This window comes from Pelodiscus sinensis, chromosome 2, assembly GCF_052426305.1.
Source record: "Pelodiscus sinensis isolate ZL-2025 chromosome 2, ASM5242630v1, whole genome shotgun sequence".
Taxonomy (NCBI): Eukaryota; Metazoa; Chordata; order Testudines; family Trionychidae; genus Pelodiscus; species Pelodiscus sinensis.
Window position 1 is genome coordinate 109625796 of NC_143053.1, and position 19230 is coordinate 109645025.

General features: G+C 42.8%; 1 protein-coding gene across 20 annotated transcripts in view; it reads right to left on the bottom strand.

The window, feature by feature from the left end:
• ATXN1 (ataxin 1) overlaps window positions 1-19230 on the bottom strand; it is a 291336-nt gene that overhangs the window by 235656 nt on the left and 36450 nt on the right. For 2 of the 20 annotated variants that reach the window (XM_075921212.2, XM_075921215.2), the window contains one exon: window positions 16613-16683. The exons of the other annotated variants lie outside the window; for them this stretch is intronic. The gene's annotated coding sequence lies outside the window, so the exon portion shown is untranslated. The remainder of the gene's footprint in view (window positions 1-16612; window positions 16684-19230) is intronic. 20 annotated transcript variants of the gene reach the window in all.

Consider the following 19230-nt stretch of genomic DNA (forward strand, 5'->3'; position numbering starts at 1 on the left):
ATTCAACAGATTCTGTCCAAAATAACTGCTGTGCAATACATGAATTTCATGTGTCATAACAATGAGGTACTAGATGTAACAAAAGATCAGTTTGTAATGGATTTCTATAGTCCCTTGCTGGCCAAAGTACAATACTTTAAAAAGGCATCTTATAAAACAGAAGTGCGTGCACTCGCCTGTCAACTGGCTTTCCTTCTTTGCTCATTAGTACAAGATATTCTGATCTGATCCTTTCCTTTTGGGTCAGGAATCATAAGTAAAGTACTAACACCAATGTAATTTTCAAAAAGTTGGTAAACCAAGTAAGGAAGCAGATCTTCAGATGGACGAGGAAAAAAACAGTAGGCTCCTAGAAGAGTGATTATAATTGGACAAGATAAGCTCTATGGCAAGGAATTCTACAGTGGTATCATATCCAGGGAAGTGAACTTTGGTCACCAATCTAAATCCACATATGGCAAGCTACTATCTGCTTGAAACCATAGGTTTAAATCGCTATGAGCAATAAATAACATGTTGCCTGTATTATGTAGCAGGATGTAACCTCATTCATTCTAATGCCTTAAACCAAAAATATAAGGTGGGGTAGTGCATGAGAAGATAGGGGAGGGAAAGAAGAGCATGTTTATGTGTCTGTTTCTATTAAAAAGTTTTTATCACTGAACATCCAAACTACTGTAAAAAAAAAAAAAAATCAAACCTGAGTTACCAGAGAAAAAAAATGGTATTTCTAATCTATGTCTGTGGATTGTTTCAATAAAGGAATTAAAAATCTCAAGACATTGCCTGTGTTGAGTTTTACAGTCACCATAAAAGTGGATGGTGGTCTGCTGACCTCTGGAAAACATGGCCAATCATTGTTAGTACTCTACACTGCCACGTGGGAATCCCAACCTTAATTTCCAACATTACCTTTCCTATTTCTCTGGAGGAAAGAAGGGAATGCTATAGCATTCCATAATTAGTACAGAAAACTTCCGATAATCCGGCACCTTTAGGACCCAGGGGGTGACAGATTATCAGATATGCCGGACTATCAGAAGGGGGGGCTATGAGGGGTCTGAGGTGGGGTGGGGGGATGCTACCCCAGACCCTCTCATAGCCCTCCCTTCTGATAGTCCGGCTCTGCCCCAGGAGTCCCTGATTCAGCCGCTGCTGGTCAGTTTCAGCAGCGGCTGAATCGGGGACGCCTGCAGCAGAGCAGATGGAGTGCTGCCGGGTTGGTCCCGTAGCGCCGACCCTTGGCGCGGCGAGACCAACCAGTCAGCACCACAGCTGCTCTTGGGGATGCCTGGGGCAGAGCAGCTGGGGTGCTGCCGGGTTGGTCCCTCAGCGCCACTCCTCGGCGCTACTGGACCAACCTGGCAGTACCTCAGCTGCTCTACCCCAGGTGTCCCCAAGTCAGCCGCTGCAGAAACTGATCAGCGGCTGACTCCAGAAAGCCAGAGGCAGAGCTGCTCTGCCCCGGGCTTCCAGGAGTCAGCCCTGGTCAGTTTCAGCAGCAGCTGAATCGGGACGCCTGGGACAGAGCAGCTGGGGCGCTGCTGGGTTGGTCTGGTAGCGCCAAATCTCGGCGCTGCGGGGACTAACCCAGCAGCACCCCAGCAGCTCTGTCCCAGGTGTACCCAAGTCGTCTGCTGATGAAACTGACCAGCGGCTGATTCCAGGAAGCTGGGGCAGAGCAGCTCTGTCTCGGGCTTCCTGGAGTCAGCTGCTGGTCATTTTCAGCAGCGGCTGAATCCGGGACAGCTGGGGTGCTGCCAAGTTGGTCCCGCAGCCCCGAGGGGCAGCGCTACTGGACCTACCCGGCAGCACTCCAGCTGTTCTGCCCCCTGCTTCCCGGATTCAGCGCTGGTCAGTTTTAGCAGCGGCTGAATCGGGGAAGCTGGGGGCAGAGCAGCTCCAATGGTCCGGCTGCCCGGAGCACTTCCGGGTTCCTGATGGTGCCGGACCATCAGGAGTGCCGGACCGTCAGATGCCGGACCATCGGAGTTTTACTGTATCATGTTTCAGAAATTTCTTATGTTTGCCTATCACCCAAAATCTTTAAAATAACGGAATAAAAATTATTCACGAATATTAAAAAACACTCCAAATCTGATGGGTTCTGAAAAGAAATGGCCACCCAGCAATGTTCTAAGTAAAATAAAGTTTAAAATTAATACAAGGGACAAAATTATACACATTGTGTAATTTAATGTTTAAAGTTACATTTATCAAAGATGGCTACTATTACACTGCGGAGATGATCACTTAATCCTCCTGTGAGCTAAAACGAAATAGTCTGGATATGTGAAATTGCAGCTTTGGGAATTATATTCCACTGTTGTTTTCTTACCCAGCAATTTCACTCAAACCATATTATTGATCATTATCCACTCCAACTATATTGATAATTAGATTTATATTGCAGGCACACATAAGGTTTAAAAATGTCAGTTTGCCAGTGGTGAGTGTAAAGCTTACCCTGCTGAGTACAGAAGCCTAAAGCAAAGACAGAAATGAACCTTTCATTTCAAAATACTAATTTTCTAGCCCTTATAGTTGCAAAGAACCTTTAAGGTATGAACTGTGTGTATAAACATAAACTGAGGCAACACCATCCAGAGTCTACAGATTGCAAACAACATTAGCTATGCTCTTCCTCACTGCTCTGCCAAAAAGCCGAAGAGTGAAATTAACAAGACTCTGGTCAGGTTCACTATTGTTATGTAGAAGGCTACAGAACAGTGAAACCATGGAAAATCTGATCAGTTTCACAGTGCTGTTGACTAGGCCAGCAGTTCCCAACTGCCAGTCTGTGGACCAGTGGCAGGCAGCAAACCACTGTCTGCCATGCTCCCAGCATTTATTTAGTCCCACCCCGTAGGGTTTCCAGAGAACTCCCTTACATGCTGCACGGAGCAACAGGGTGAGTGGGCGGCTGGTAGCTGGGTCTGATGCAACTGGAACCGGGACCACAGTGAGGCTGTCCCTACTGGGGCAGTCTCATCATGGCCCCAGTTCCAGCTCCGGCAATCACTATGCAGCCTGGCCAGCAGGGCCAAGCAATGTGCGTACAGCGGCTGTCCCAGTCCCTGAAGTAGCTGCACGGGGGGGGGGGGGGGGGGAGGAGCAGGGAGGGAAGCCCTGAGAAGCCTGTCTGTGAGGGACAGCAAGAGGCCTCAGGTAACTGAACAGGACCCCATAAATTGAAAGCATGGCCCTTTGAGCCCCTCATCTCAAAACGTAACACAGCTATCCTGAACCCTCATCTTCCTCTGATTTCATTCATCAAACTACATTCATTAGAGATAATCTTGAGTTACAAAGATCTGGGTGGCTATTTCAGTGGTGGTCTGCCAACAGATTTTGAATGAGTTTACCGGCCCTCAGTATAAAAAAGGTTGGGAACCACTAACCTAGGAAATCCATGCAGCAGGTGGCTTTGGAGTTATTCATGGAGTAACAGAATCTTGAAAGCAGAGTAACCTCTGTCCTCCCACCTCTCATAGAATCTATTAACTAGAGGCTGATCCACCTGGGGAATGGAGGAGGCTGTCTGAAACGCTGAATAAAACATTATGGTTGTTCTTTCAAAAGTTTACAATAGAACATTCACTTAACACAGCTTTGAAACTTTACTATGCTGAAGAAAAAAAATAGTAGCTGACATTTAACAAGTACATTATTGGGATTTTTGTTTGTTTGTGTCTCTGCTGCCTGGTTGTGTACTTCTGGTTCCAAATGAGGCATGTGGTTGACAGGTCTGTTTGTAACTCTGGTGTTCATAACTCTGAGGTTTACTGTAAACACAAAGAGCCAGATCCTGGTCTATACTAAGGCCCCTTTGTTCTGCTCTGGTAGCATTGAGAGGCTATAAAGCTTCCCAAAGTGACAAACTGAGGATCCTCCCAATGTGGAAGATTCTTTGGCAGGTGTGGAAAGGTCTGAGCCGGTTTTATACCACCACTGATAGCACAAAAGACGCATTAGTGGCAGGAGGGTGTATGGGCAAGCTTACTATGTTCCTGTGACCCCCCAACCAGTGAAAGGGCCCCTTTGGGCAGCTGTGAATTGACATCATTTAGGGCAGTCGTGAAGCTGTTCTGCTGGGGGCCAAACTGCCCATCCTCAGGATCAGGGCAGTGGTGTAAAACCATCTTTCATCCCATTCCCTATGGGGCACCAGGCATTGCTCCATTGCAACTGAGGATAAAGCCCAAACACCACACAGAGCTAGTGCTTCAAGCAGCTAAAACAATCCCAAAGGAGATGAGGAGGACCTCAGCTCTGACCCTCCCCACACCGGAACCCACGCCACGTCCTCCTATGAGACAAAGCAGTGGCATACTTGCCCTTTACGCGGCGGGCATTCCAAGAGGCATAGGAGTGGCTCTGCATAGCTCCCAACACAGGCCTGAGCCTAAAAAGCACAACAGGGCCCCAAATAAAATTCAGCTTGTTGACATGCGGAGTTCAGGAAGAGTCAGCGTAAAATGTATGGGGACCAACACACTATGGAATGAGGTTTTCTTTCTCTCTTTCAACCTTCTGTCATATCAAGAAAAAAAACATCCCCATTCATCTTCCTCAGTCATGAAAAACATTAGACTATTAAACACATGCACTGTGTTACCCAGCATTCTCTCTACGCAAAGCCATCCCGATTATCTTCCCATACAAGACTGGCCCACAATCCTGTGTCTGTATACTAATCCAAATGAGTCCTCAAAGCCAGCACAGTAAAATTATTGTTTTTTGGGAGAAGGGCGGGATGAAGGAGATGAAAGAAGTTTTATAATGAAACAAAACAAAGATACACTCGATCCCACCATGAGCGCGGCTTAAGACGTTCCCACTTGGGGGTAGGGATCCTTATTGCTTGATGGTTTTTGCAATGTTTTCTTTTTTCCTATGCCACTTTGCTTCCTGAAGAATGCTTATATAAAAGACGTGAGATTTGGCAATAGAGCTACACTGCTTTGTGAACATTTTCTGGCAAGGACCCTGTGGGCTGTCTACATTTACTACATTCATTTATTTAGGCAGAAATCAAAAGGGATAGCCCATCAGATTAATTTACCATGCCGCACTGGTACAAGATCTGGGTTTTTTTTAAAGGAGGCCAATGCTTCTTTGGGAAAGTCTCAACATATTATGGGATGTTTCTGACCTCAAACTGCAGCTTCCCTGGGCTGATGCATCTTGGATCTCAAAGCATGTCACAAACAATGAATTACATCTCAATTCTACTCTATACATACCTATATTAGGTATGAGGAAACTGAGTCAGAGATAGATTCAGGGCTGATTTATGTCTAGACTTACACCATAGCCAGAAAGTCTCCCTTCTCATTCCACAGAGGTCAGACATATTCCCTGTCCTTGAACTCCCAGCATGCAAGGGCTTTGGGTGTCGAGCTCCAGCAGCTGCATTAGACAACCAAAGAGAATATGCAGTCAGGCCATATTCCCTTCTCCAGAAACAAGGGAGTAAGCATATGCTGCACATCCTTTGAACAGCTCTGCCAGGCACACAGATCCCCCTCTTCACTCACCTTTCCCACCATGGGCTCAAAAGATAGAATGTAAGCAGGATTGCCAGATGGTTTCAACAAAAATACGGGACACACTTGACATCACAATCTACATTCCATCTTATTTAAAAAATATCGTACATTTATATTTTCTCGTTTATATTTTCTCAATTTGTTTCCCGAACAGAAAGCTCAAATACTAGACTGTCCAGTTCAAAACCGGACACCTGGCAACCCTAAATGTAAACTCTGTTATTTGCCCACAATCACACAACAAGGCACTAACACCATGAGGAATGGAACCTTGGGGGAAAATTTTGCCCTGCCTCCCTCCCCCTGAAGTCAATGCCAAAACAATTGACTTCCATGAGTCAGGATTTTGTTTAGAAATTCTGAGACCCAGTCTTCTGCTTTAGTCTCTAGTCCTCATTCAATCCTATATAAGAGCTGGTGATACACAGCTATACATGTGAGTTTTATAAAGTTGTATTTTTTTAATCACCAAACAGATCATCTTCAAATAATTATTATTAATCACATTTATTACAATAGTATCTAGGGACCAACCAAGATAGGGACCCTGATTCTCTCTGCTTCAGAAATGTTTTAAACAAATTGGACCAAAAAAAAAAAAAAACATCCCACCTTCAAATATTTTAAATAGAGAGGCAGTATAAAAATATTTTAAAATAAATAAATAAAATGTACCCAATTCTCAAAGCAGAAAAATAAAAAAATACAACTTGAAACTGTTCATATTATAAATGGGTTAACTGGTGAAAAACGCATTTGTGCATTCAAGTCAGAGATTAATAATTCCCAAATAATTGTACTGATTCAGTCTCTGGAAAATAAGCAATGCCCGTAAGGTCTCAAACCTGTATGGAAGCAATAAATAAATTAAAATAAATAAATGAATGGAGATTGCCTATCTCCTACAACTGGAAGGGACCTTGAAAGGTCATCAAGTCCAGTCCCCTGCCTTCACAGCAGGACCAAGTACCATCCCTGACAAATTTTTGCCCAAAATCCCTGAATGGCCTCCGCAAGGATTGAACTCACAATGCTGGATTTAGCAGGCCAAGGCTCAAGCCACTGAGCTATCCCTCCCCCAATAGAAATGTCCTCCACTAGTAGAAGACATGGAAAAATACCAGTAAAGCTTTATAACAACAAGTGGGTTTTGTCCTTTTTCCTTCCTGTTTTGAGACCTTTTCTTCTGAAATAGGGATGTAAGCAACTAACCAACTAGTCGCTTCTCCCCACTTGCTGCCTCTATCACAAAGAGGCGGGGGGAGGGAGGCAGGAAGAGAATGGGGTGTTGGAGTGAGCCGGCTTAAAAGGGGGCAGGGGCGCAGCGGCAACCAATTTGGAAATGTACAAGAGTCCTCGCTGGGGCTCATGTACATTTCAAAGCTGGAACACCGCATGGAGCCTGGGGCCAGTGGGGGACCCTGAGTCCCCCACTAATCCCAGGCTCCATGAGGCACTTCCACTTTCAAATTTAACATTTTGAAATTTAATATTTCTATTCTGAAATGCAGACCTTTTCCAAGACAGTTTCGCAATATCTAGTTTTTTCAATACTATCTTAGGGTATGTCTACACTACCACCCTAGTTCAAACTAGGGTGGTTAATGTAGTCATATGAACTTGCAAATGAAGCCCGGGATTTGAATTTCCCGGGCTTCATTTGCATGTTGCCGGGCGCCGCCATTTTTAAATGTCCGCTAGTGCGGACTCCGTGCCCGCAGCTACACGCGGCACGAATTAGATAGTTCAGAATAGGAAGCCTAGTCCGAACTATCTAGTTCGTGCCGCGTGTAGCTGCGGGCACGGAGTCCGCACTAGCGGACATTTAAAAATGGCGGCGCCCGGCAACATGCAAATGAAGCCCAGGAAATTCAAATCCCAGGCTTCATTTGCAAGTTCGTATGACTACATTAACCACCCTCGTTCGAACTAGGGTGGTAGTGTAGACATACCCCTACAGTCCACATTCAGACAATTTGACTTTAGTCCATTGATTTTTATGAGAATTTTATCTGACTGAAGAGCTACTTATCAATTGCACTCAAAATACTGGTGCAGGAAACTTAGGAATCTGTTTAACTGATACAACAAACTTTTTTACCATCTGCCCACCTCTCCCTCAAAAAAGATAGGGGAGTCCAGGATTCCTGATGGACTAAGAACCCCATTCCTGGTCTCACTGATGTAAATAGCATAACTGCCAAATCAGGAGAGAACAAGGGATGTTAAATATCAGTTAACTGAACAGTCGAATAACCTCATGACAGGTTAGTCAACTATTCTTTAGTCCCCAGGGGTGGGGCTGGGAACCAGTGTAACTCTACACTGGGACTCCACACCGCTGCTTCTGTATCAGAGGCAGCAGCATATGATGGCAGGTGGAAGCTGGTCCGCAAGGGGAGCCAGTTTAAAAACCAGCTCCTCTCGCAGACCGGCAGACAGTCATCCTGTGCTGCTGCCTCTAATAAAGAGGCAGCAGTGCAGGGTGGCAGCAGCCCCTGTCTAGGGTGGGTCTGAGCTCCCAGACCTGGCACAAGCTGGAACTGAGCCGGGCTGCCTGCCCGCCCGGCTCCTAATACATTCTAAATGCAGAGCCACAGCAGGGGTAAGTCCCAGACCTTGCATGAGCCAGAACTGAGCTGGGCTGCTGGGTAGCCTGCTAAAAAATTGACTGGCAAGGGAGGAGGGAGGGACATGCGTGTAGTCTATAGCAATAACCTATAACCTTTTGCTTATCAGTTCATTGACTACACCCGCGTTTTTCAAACTGTGGGTCCCGACCCCCGGGGGGTCACAAGCAACTTAGAGGGGTGTTGCAGCAACTTAGAGGTGGGTTGCGGTATCACAAAGTTTGAGAACCCCTGGAATACACTATTACATCCCTAGAGAGAACCAAGTCCTAAATAAGGACATTCAATTCTACATTTTAACCTGAAATCAGCATTTCAGTGCTAATTTGAGAACCCACCTGTAGACTAGGTACCTTTATTTAAGTGACAATGCTGGACCTGAGGACCCACAGTAAGAAAGGAAAACCTGATAGGCGTATAAAAAAAACTGCCTGTCTTCTCTGTCAAAACACAGGCAAACCAGAATCCCAGAGGGCCACAAGGACTACGGTAATGGGCTACATGCTTTTATCCAAGGGCAGACTTTAACCCTAACATTTTAAAAAAATATGAAAAGTCCAACAAGGCAAAAAAAAAAAAAAACAACAACAAAAAGCCCCAAATAACTGCCACCAAAACGATGTGAAGGCAAAAGAAACATGAGGAAAACACAGCTTATATTGTTAGCCTGGCAAACTCATCAGCCCCAATCATACAATATAAACTTGTCACAGAAGCCAAAGCCACTACAGATTTTCTAGGGTGGCAAGGTTGGGGGGTTTTTAGGGTGGAGAGGGGGGCTTTGAGGGAATAGGGCTATGCTGATATATCAACTGAAAAAGGCAAGCATGAGTCATAGGAAAGGTAACTCAGAGTGTAATGTGACTGCAATGGCGAGCCAAGTAGACCACAATGCATGAGTCAGCAGCATAGATTAAAAAAAGGTGACAAGTAGTAGATGCAGCTTGTTTTTATTAAAACACTGCCTGACACAAGCCTTCCTTTAGACTAATTAAAAGAAGAAAAAAACATGTCAGACTCTCGCGATCTTTCCCCAGTATCCTCTTACTGTATTTAAAAACAGTAAGCACATACTGTTTAGAAAAGCCAGAGAAGAACACCACCTGTAAAGAGACCCAGGCTCACAAACGGGTGAGAAGTGGAAATCTGGCCCTCTTTATTGCAAGGCCACAGAAGAATCTTCCCCCCCAAACAACTTACAGCTGAGGGGAAATTTTATTATTGGGAAGGGGTAAGCAGGCTGGTGCAGGACACTGGAAATGACTAGCAGCCAACTTGGCAGGGTCCCATCAGCAAGGATTTCCACATGGAAATCTGCATGGGGTTAAATGCCGTATATTGCAGCATTAATTATCACTTCATGGCTTCTGCCTGGCTCAAAAGGCTGATAGTTATCTTGGCTAGAGGAAGCCCCAAGGTCACACCTGAGCCCACACAGTCTGCTAAGCAGCCCAGAGCACCACAGCTCCAAACACAGCAATGGGTTTCTGTGGTCATTCTCAGCTGTAGCTTTCAGATCCCCTCTTATACGCCTTCTGACTTTAGCAGGAGAAGAGGAGAACTTTCTATTCACGGATGTGACCCCTGCAGAGAGAAACTGCAGAGAGGATTTTAAAAGAAACACTAAAGTTAAAAATCAGCCTAGAGGGGGAAAGGTGGAAGGCAAAACATTGTACTTCTAGATGCAAGATCCTGATTCATCAGGTTCACATAACTTTCAAGGGCGGTGCAGACATCGGTAAACAACAACACTGGCAAAAGATTTGCCTTGCAAAAATGAAGTTTGGTTGCTTCTTTTTCTTTCAGCATAGATAGTCTGAGCAGCATAAATTTAAGCAAATTGGCTTTCTACCCAGGCGCACACATCCACTGTTCCTATTCGGGAGAGAGAGTCCCTGTATTTTAGCAAAATATTTTTTTCCATTTTCCCAGGCCTGCCAAAATAAGCTCCCTGAGCCCAAGTATTTCAATGGAGTTAAAAGGTGTGTCTATTTTTCTCTCCAAACTTCCTTATTTATAGATTTCAAATGTTGGCAGGTATGCCCAGGAAGAGCAGTTGCTGGGCCTAACACAACTCTGCGAAGCAACAGATCTGTTGTAACAGACTAACAGTCAGAGACAACAAAAAGTTGTTCTAGCCTTCTTTACATATGTCCATGTCCTTAAAAAAGCAGCTTTATGGTGATAATGACAGTAACTGGGTGTCTAAAATAAAGCAGGATGACAAGCCAGCACCTGTGCAACCCAAGTGACAGCAGAATTTGGCTCAATGTGCTGATCACATACTTTTTCCAAATCAAGCATGTGCATTTTAAGCCCAAGGTAGAAGGATTTCTTTCCTACTAGAAGTAGACCAGGAAGGGGGTCAGTATGTAAGAAAAGCAAAGTAGTTAGTTTTCATTTCCTGTCTATTTTAATTTTGTCTATAGGCTTTGTGGGCTGATACTTCCATTTTCTGCCCTGACACTGGAGGAACTGCTTTCTTTAGCAATTTACAGAATTGTTCTTTTAGCTATTTTTATGGTCTCGAGCTTCTGACATCCCCCCTACCATTAATTGGTTGCTACTTTGCAGAATCAGTCAGCAACCACAAATCACTGTGCGAGCCTCCCATTTAGTATCGGTAGAGATAAACATACCTTCTTATTAGCCCCCCACTGACATCCTTATTTAAAAAAAAATTGTGCTGAATTAATGAAAGTGAACACGAGTTCTCAACACATCTACTCATTAGCACTTGACGACTCTTCAGTCTTCCCAAAGTTCTTTATATACTCAGTTTGCTTCTTTTCACACTTTTCCCCCTTGTTTTTGTTTTGCTTTTAACTCATGATGCGAGTGATTCAGAAAAGGTAACGCACAGTCTGCATCCGTGCACAGGGAGCACAAAGACACCGAATACAAATTAGGCTTAGAATCCAAATGTGGGCTTGGTAAGGATTCCCTTTCTTTTTCCACCTAGAGAAGTTTCTGTATTTACATGATTCCTAGCATGAGGCAGTTTGGCTTCCATAATCAAGGTTGCTCAATAAGATACAGAAGACAGCCAATAACAACCATTACTGCTATCGCTGCAAAAAGCTTCACACGTCTCTAAGGCTACGCAGGCCTCACTGGTAACACTCACTCTGTAAATCTGCTTTCAGGCAGAGCTACCAAAAGGCAACCGTCCAGCTAACCTAAGATCTGAGCTACAGCCAAGCCAACATCATAGGCTCCGAATTTGAACTTGGATCAGTGAGGGGATCTGTGAGGAAGAAGGGAGAGGCAAAGGTGTAAGTGATTCAACGTGGAAACCATGTTGAAGGGTGTTAACTAGCAACGCTACAGAGAATATGTGCAGTGAATGATAACCTCTTCGCCTGTGTGAACTGTGACTAGGAACTGTGCCAGAAAGTGAGCATACTACAGGAAGCAGTGGCTGCCAAAGAGGGAAGAGGGGGAACCACCTGATCTTCAGCATCAAGCTCTTCTCCATTAACTTCTCTTTCCACCACACCCCAGCTGCCTTCCCCAACTTTCAAGAATTTAACTTAGAAGACACAAAATGACAGACAAACAGCACGCCAGGCATTCCTTCAGATGCAGAGGGAAGAGAATTACCTCACGTAGCAATATCTACACATAGCTGACCTTTGTAAGGAGCTCTCTGTTGAAAAAGGCAACGCTGCACCAGTGCTCAGCGTTATCACACTTGACCCTGTACACGCCATTAAAGTTTACTCTCCCCTCCTCCCCATGAGCATTCTTGCAGGGATCAACTGCACCCAGAGCAGCACTGTTGTGACACAGGCATGCTAGGGTTCTGTACTAACAAGCGTGCTCACTTGCACTGTTGCAGCAGCATTTTTCTTAATTAAAGCATGAGGTTAGTTTATCCTCCGAGATGTTGAAACTCTCATTTTTATTCTCAATACCTCTAACAAAAGAAGCATGGCTTCGATCCCATTGCCTGTTTTACAGCTGAGTAAACTTGAAATACAGAGAGGACAAGTGTCACATATAAGGTCCCGAAGCATTATAGGGGCATGCATGAGTAAGGTCAGGGTTGCCAGGTGTCCAGTTCTGAACCGGACAGTCCAGTATTTGAGCTTTCTGTTCGGGAAACAAATTGAGAAAATATAAGTGTCCAATCCCTATGAGGATTGCCAGATGGTTTCAACAAAAATACCAGACACACTTGATATTACATCACAATCTACATTACATCTTATTTAGAAAATACCAGACATTTATATTTTCTCAATTTGTTTCCCAAATAGAAGGTTCAAATACTGGACTGTCCGGTTCAAAACCGGACACGTGGCAAACCTCTGCACAAGGAAAGCGTGCCTCCCAATCCTCTGCTCTGACCAGATTTACAAAACCCCTTCTTTTACACTGGACTCTAACCAGCACTTTCCAATTGTTACACTGACTAGTTGTCAACAACTTTACATACAATTTATCAACATTAATGTTTACATTTACATCAGTTCGGCCTCTCTCTTTTTGCAAGGCTAACTGGCACCTGTAAGACTCTATCCCTAAACGTCAATCTTTTAACATATAGCTTTGTAGGATGGAAAAATGGAAACATACAGCAATACCCCACAAGCCACCACATTTCCAACAGGTTTCAGGAAGCATGTCTCTTGATTCTTTACAGCTGAATTCATTCCTATCCCTGGAATCAATGCTCCACTCCCCTCTTACTCCTCAGACTAAAGAATAGCTGGAGTGAGATCACTGACCAGGACTTACGTGTGGGTAAATGGATGCTACACTGAAGGAGCAGTACTGATTATTCCTTCATTCCTCAGTAGCTGGGATGTCAGGGATCATAAAGCAGACTGTGAGTTCACTTACATTTGAACAGAGAGAAACATATATCAGTATTTAAAAATTGTGAGAGAGACTGACAGTGTGAGTGTGAGTGTGAGTGTGAGAATGAATTGGCAAAGTGGTGCACCAGGGTGCTGCACTGGCTGAAATCCATGTTCCCTTGGAGGGGAGCGGGACAAATTAGGGGTTTGCTATCGCTCTCTATATATGAAAAAGTTTTTCCAGCTGGGCAACAGAATGATGTCATCATGCTCTCACACACTGACATCATTATACTCTTTGGCCACAAAAGCCACCAGAGTGAGGAGGGTAAGTGAGTGCAGCAAGCAGCGGGCACAGCCCCCTTGTGTTTTTTTTAATTTCTTATGCTTCATAGAATGGACAACAGAGAGGAACAGCTCACATACATATTAAAGAGATGATTAAAGCCTGGTCACTGAACCATTTCCTCCCACCCCAAAAAATATCAATACATATGAAAATTTATGTGAAAAAAAACAACCCATATAAAACACCACCACTTGCTGAAGTACTTTACTACGGCTGGACTCGATAGCTAACACGTGCTGACTGTATATAATTTCAACAAGCAAAGCTGATCAACATCACTTCCTTTATTTCTGGTCACGTATTTACAGGAACAGTCTTTTGAAGCGTTCCAGTAAAATCAGCTGACTCACTGATTTTTTTTTAAAAAGTAGAACAGAGAGCAGAAGGATATCATCATCTTTCTGTGCATAAATCAGCTGTCTGTTACCACTAATGTGTTGCAACAACTAATAGCCAATATCATGTGAGTCTCTGTGTTGGGCTATATTTTGTGCATACGTGTGACCCTTTGCTACTGGACTTTACACTGTATTTACACTAGACAATAAAGCTTCAAACTATTTTGATAACAAGAGATACTGAATAAGTCTCGATAATGAATGCTTCAGAATATAAGTGAGGGAATTTTCAGTGCAAGCAAATCGAGGGCAGATGTATGGCAGTGTTTCAGATAACAGGTAAAACTGCATAAACATTACAGCAATCTCACATATAACATAAGTAACAATGTCAGTACACACTTCAATGCCTTATCTGTTACCAAAAGCAGCGTGGTTGACTTTTTTTTGCCACGTCTCTGGACTTTCAAATGTTTCCCAGACTAATGCTCCCTACGGTGTACTATGCTACGCTGGCTATCCATAACCATGCAAAAGAAGGGGAGAAGGCATCCAGCTCCCAGCACAGAGGCACTAGCCAATAACCACAAGTGGCTCCTGCAGCTACAGGAGCAGCAGAAGCATAGAGTGGGGACAATAAAGGCATAGGGAGAGGCTATGGGAGGTGGAAGGTGAGTGGAAATTACTGGCTCTGCCTCCATTGACAAAACAAAATTATGCCTCTGGCACTGCTGAGACTTCCATGGAAAGTGAATTGTTCCCAAGAAAATGTTGATTCTCTCGGTGCAGATGTGTCCGTTATTGGAGTGGCTCTATTCTGTTACACAACCCAACCAGGAATTCAGTTTTATAGGCTATTTCGTACATTTTCAAAATGTAAACCAGAAGTGACAGCTGAGCCTGACTGAGTTACCAAGAATGTTAGCACTGTGATTTTAAAAACCAAGAACATTTCCTCTCTTTTTCCACTTAGCCCCACCACAGTTTACTCCAGTGCAGTATCCTTGATGAAATCTTATCTGTACAATACAGGCTATATTAACCCTTTTTAGTATATCAGCTTTGAATCTTCAGTGATTATTACAATCTTCAGCTAAGGGTTTGGCTGCACAAACGGCTTCTCAGCAGACCTGAGAGGTAAATATGATTATTATAGGCATCTTGCAGGTAACTGAAATGAGGCACAGTGTGGTTAAGCTACTTGTCTAACATCCCACAGAAACAGGAGCAAAACTGGGATCAGAACCTAGGAATAATCGTTCCTAATCCTCTGCTTTAACCAGCCTACACACCTGCCTCACAAGTATATTGTCAGTCTATACAAGAAATATCAAACACAATTAACGAAATATCCCCAAATAGAAAAATATTCCCAAATAAAAGATACAAAAAGTATCTTCTAGGAAATGCAAAATACTAATCCTCTAGAGAGCTCCATTTCATGTAGCTAATTTCTAAAGTACATTTTGCATAATCAGTATTTCCATAGTGGGAAAACCCCACGGGGACATAGCATTTGCTTATAGCAGAAAGGTACCAAAAACATGATTACAATTTACAACTTAACTTTCACCAACTCAATAAATCATATTCTTCACCCATGGCAAACATGAGAGCATGGCAGGAGTAAGGAATAAATGCCTGTCAGTAATTTTGAAATGAAGCAACTATTGATCACTGCATTAAAAATTAATTTAAAATATAAGTTAATAAAAGAATTAAGAGAACATTTTAAAAAGCACTACATGCTCTGAAACCAAGAAAAATCACAAAGCCTGTCAATCACCCTTGTCAAGCAAAGACAAGGGGACAGAAAGAAGCAATATACAACAGAAATATATCATTGTTATCTTGTTAGTGGCCTCAGTGTGAGTTGCTGTACTCCAGATCAAACTGTCTGTGGCCCCAGTTCAGGAAAACAAACATCTGTTTATGCCCATCCCTGTTTTAAGAGTTCTTTAAGCACAAGTTGAAAGTCAAGTATGCTCTATTTGTTTGTTTGTTTTTACACATTTCAATTCCTCTCCTAATGTGTAATTTCCATTGTCATGATGTCAGCATTCCAAACAAAGACAATATTTCACACAAGTAGTTAACACATGACATATTCCTGGGGCTACCCAACGAGTACCCCAACAATCAATCCTAGCTCAAAATCAAGGAGTTGCATACCTTTGTCCCACCCCTTTGCTAATTCATGTCATTCTGAGAAAACAAAGTGATCAAAAGGTGAGAGAAAAAGTCCCTCAAACAAATCAGCAATCTGAGGTGTGCAAAAAATTCTGACAGCTTCATTTTGGGCCTCCTTTGAAAATAGCTTGCTGGCCAGTTGCAACATCTGCTAATGTCAATGGGAGCTGCAGGCATTCCACTATTTAAACCACATTATTTAATCTCCTTACCAATATTCTTTTTTCAGCCACAGAGTATTTAAAGATCATTTATTTTTTAAGGCCCAAGTCCTGCATTTGGATCCATAACCACTCAGCTTTGTGCCTTCAGAGCTCCATTCACTTCCAAGGAGCACCACACCTGCATGGGTCCATTTTTAGGAAAGAGTCCTTGGAGCTAGTTTTGCAGATCCATTTGTTCTTGTAAAGCCTCCAGGTCAGACTTCTATGATGTTTCACACTGATGATACTCACATCAGATGCGAGCCTCCCAGTACTTTACAGGGGAAGACTTTCAAAAGCACTCACTTTCCCTTTGTGCCTTTTGAAAATTTCCCCTTTGTACATAATTTTTACAATGTAATAACTATACTACAGTGACGATGATAAATCACAGAACACAGGCATACGCCCAGGAAGTGAGGAAAGAGAAAGACACTCTAAAACCTTGTTTATACTTCAGTTCTCCAAAACTATAACACAGGGAACATAATATGTTATCCAGCTACATGCAGTTCCAAAAAATGCACAGCTGATTTAGTACTCACCAGTAAATGAGTACTGGTGCAAAAGGGTGTTCATATGGTGCAAAAGGGTGTTCATAAAGCAAGAGTTTTTGCTGCAAGAAAGAGAAGGAGAGAGAGAATTTCTGGACATGTTTGTAGCTAGCTCAAAAGTAAGCTATTTTCTCTGATATATCAAACTTGGCGGAGGAGGGGGAAAATAACTGAAGACCAGTACAAAGTATTACTGACTAAGACAACCCAGTACGAACAAGAGCGTTTCCCAATTCCCCGCCTGTAAAAGTATTCCTGAAAAATCCAGCTACTGAGCTATTGCTTGTCTTGGCTTTTTAACTGAAATAAAGCATAACAAAAAAAAAAGACAGAACTAACATTATATGAATTAAAGATACCTCATTTGAGGAAATTCTAGTGAGCCAACTACAATCAAATTCTTTTTTGTAGCAGATTTGCCAAAGGCCATGTATTAATTGCTCCTACAGTAAAAATTAATGTGCTCTGTCTCAGCTGTCCTAGTAACTTGGTACATTTTACTTGAAGCAGCTACAGCATATTTACCTTCCTAGCTGCTGCTGCTCACCTCACAATCTTTGACCATGCACTATGATTGAACATATAATGCACTGAGTTCCAGGGAGATTTGTTATTCTGATTGCCTTTTTCTTAAGTGATGCATATAAATAGGGAAATAAATGTAATGCCTTTCACACTCATCCTCTAATTTTGCTCACTGTAGGTTAGGTTGCTTTAAAGTATCTAGTGCCTAGTAGTAAAGTGTAGCATAGCTTAATATGGAGTGTTGTTAATCTGCCCTTTACATAATGCTGGTACACTATGGCCGAAATACAAGAGATATGTTTGATGTGTACATGCTTTCAAGTATTAGTAAACAAGTTGTGGTCCATTATTAAGGAACAACGGAACACAACAGTCTTGTAGCTCTTTACACACACCATACTGAAATATGCAATGTTAAATATTTCCATTTGCGCATCATGTATTTCTGGAGCTTGTTTCACAGAGAAAGATTAGCCATTTTCAGAATTTTGGCTGCATAAATCCTTGTTTTTAAAAGGATCGAATGAAATATTTTAACATTATCAAAATGGACAACTGAAATGGAGATCACGAATTTTGTTTACATTTATGAAAAGTGGAACAAGTAAAAACCAATCAATAAAAAGAAAGTATTTATAGCTGGGCCTTTCTAATTCACACTCATTAATTCACACTTCTTAGAGAAAGCACTCTAATTTCTAAGACAATTATTTTCATGAAATATAGTACAAAACATTTACTAGTACACTATGAAATATCACAAATATTATACAGAAACTAAACCTTTCAAATTAGCAATCAACCAATTTGTATTCTATGATGCACGTTCTTTGGTTTTTTGATCATTACATTTTTCAAAATTCAGGCATTTAAAAGATGTATCCCAGTCCAGCAATCGGTACAAATAAGGGCCTAACACTGAGACTGCCACATTATAAAACTACAGTATTCTTTTTAAAAGCTAATTTTCAATGCAGAGAACACTTACAATGCCAGTAGTCCACATAGCTGGGCTACTCGCATATAGACAATTACTTATATGCATATACGTGTTTTCAGGATCAGGGATCTAGTGCAATTCTACACATTTCAGGACATAAGCAGCAAAGTTGTTCATAATCAAGTGAACAAACCAGAGAGTCACAACATTTAGCAAATTTCTCTAAGATCTGGTACGAAAGAAAACTGATTCAGTAGCTGGTTCCCTAGCTGGGGTCTTAGAAGACTTACGGTATGACTACAGTGCAATTAGACACCCAGAGCTGGCACATGCCAGCTGAAAGCTGACTCAGGCTAAGGGGCCTTTTAACTGCAGTGTAAAAGTTCAGGCTCAGACTGCAGCCTGAGGTCTGAGACCCTCCCACATCACAAGGTCCTAGAGCCCGGGCTCCACCCCAAACCCAAACATCTACGCCATAAACAGCCCCTCGGCCTGAGCCCTGTAAGCCCAAGTCACCTGTCATGGGCCAGCTGTGGTTGTCTAATTGCAGTATAAACATAGCCTTAGGGTCAACTTCCTGCTCCACCACAGACTTCCTGTGTGGTTCTGGGAAAATCATATAGTGCTTGGTCCTCCGCCCACTGGCTCCCCCTTACTTCAACAGGACAGGATCAGGTACCTAGGTCTCTCTGTGCCTCAGTTCCCCATCTGTAAAATGGGGAAAATTGTCCTCACAATAGCTGTATGAGCTAGGGATGCACAAACACACAAAGATTTTGAGACACTGATCTACTACTGTACAGATAATACCTTAATGCTGACCAGATAAGTACCTAAGATAAACAGATTCAGTAGTCAGCTGTCCTTAATCCAGCACAATAAGAGTTAATCTGATCTGATTTATTTTGAAGACGCTGGTGCTGAGTTCACATTTTTTTAATATTATTTATTTTTAGTAGCTAACAGAATGAACTTCCTGTTTTAACAAAATGAACGAGCTTAACTCTGAGTCCTGATATTCTTAAATCTGAACTTCATTTAAAACAACAGCAACCCAGCCAGACAGCTCAACACAAGCGTTCTACAATGTGGGAGGGTCCCATCTCCAAGATGGCTGTTTCCACCTAACCCCATGGGGGTGCTG